Consider the following 1,243-nt stretch of genomic DNA (forward strand, 5'->3'; position numbering starts at 1 on the left):
TCTCATTACGGATGGTTGTGAGCCACCATGTGGTTGCTGGGATTTGAACTCTGGACCTTCGGAAGAGCAGTCGGGTGCTCTTACCCACTAAGCCATTTCACCAGCCCCATGTTTTTTTGTTTTTCAAGACAGGGTTTCTCTGTGTAGCCCTGGCTGTCCTGGAACTCACTCTGTAGACCAGGCTGGCCTAGAACTCAGAAATCCGCCTGCCTCTGCCTCCCTAGTGCTGGGATTTAAGGCATGCACCACCACTGCCCGGCCCCATTTTCCTTTGAAAATGTGTTAACTTTCTCAGGTTAGCACACAATGATGGGGTTCATCATGGCATCTTTATACACATGTATCATTAATCCTGGTTCTCATTTGTTTCCCAACTGCACTTCTGTTCTCCACCATCCGGGTGGTTCCTTTCTTCTTCATAATAGTCCTCAGGTCTGCGAGCCACTATCCCAGTAATTCTCAACCTGTGAGTCACGGCTCTTCTAAGACCATCAGAAAACACAGGTATTTGCATTATGATTCATAGCAGTAGCAAATTTACAGTTATAAACTAGCAGTGAAAATAATTTTATGGTTGGGTCACGGCAACCTGAGGAACTGCATTAAAGGGTCAAGGCTCTGGGAAGGTTGAGAACCACTGCACTATCCTGCCTCACAACTTCTGATCTCCTTCTTCCCTTCTCATGATGTCCTTTCAAGTCCTGTCCCGCCACCCCCACCCCTATATGAAGGGTCCATGGGGCTGGAGAGATAGCTCAGTGTTTAAGAGCACTTGCTTCTCTCGCAGCAGAGGACCTGGGTTTGGTTCCCAGCATCCATATACGGTAGCTTATAACCAGCCATCTGTAACTCCAGTTTCAGGGAATCCAGCACCTTTTCCTGCACCATTTGTGCATAGACACACATGCATATAAAACACTTGTACACATAACATAAAAGTAAAAGCAACTCACATTTAAAGCTGGTCGTTCATGCCTTTAATCCTAGCACTCACGAAGCAGACAGACAGAGTTCGAGGCCAGTCAAATCCCTATCAAGCTTCAGACCAGCAGGGGCTACATAGTACGATTTTGTCCAAAACAGATAAATAACATTCTTGTACATATAGGAGAAAATATGTACATATAGCTGGGCAGTGGTAGAGCAAGCCTTTAATCCCAGCACTTGGGAGGCAGAGGCAGGCAGATTTCTGAGTTCAAGGCCAGCCTGGTCTACAGAGTGAGTTCCAGGACAGCCAGGGCTA

The sequence above is a fragment of the Mus caroli genome, chromosome 15 (assembly GCF_900094665.2).
Source record: "Mus caroli chromosome 15, CAROLI_EIJ_v1.1, whole genome shotgun sequence".
NCBI classification, from domain to species: domain Eukaryota; kingdom Metazoa; phylum Chordata; class Mammalia; order Rodentia; family Muridae; genus Mus; species Mus caroli.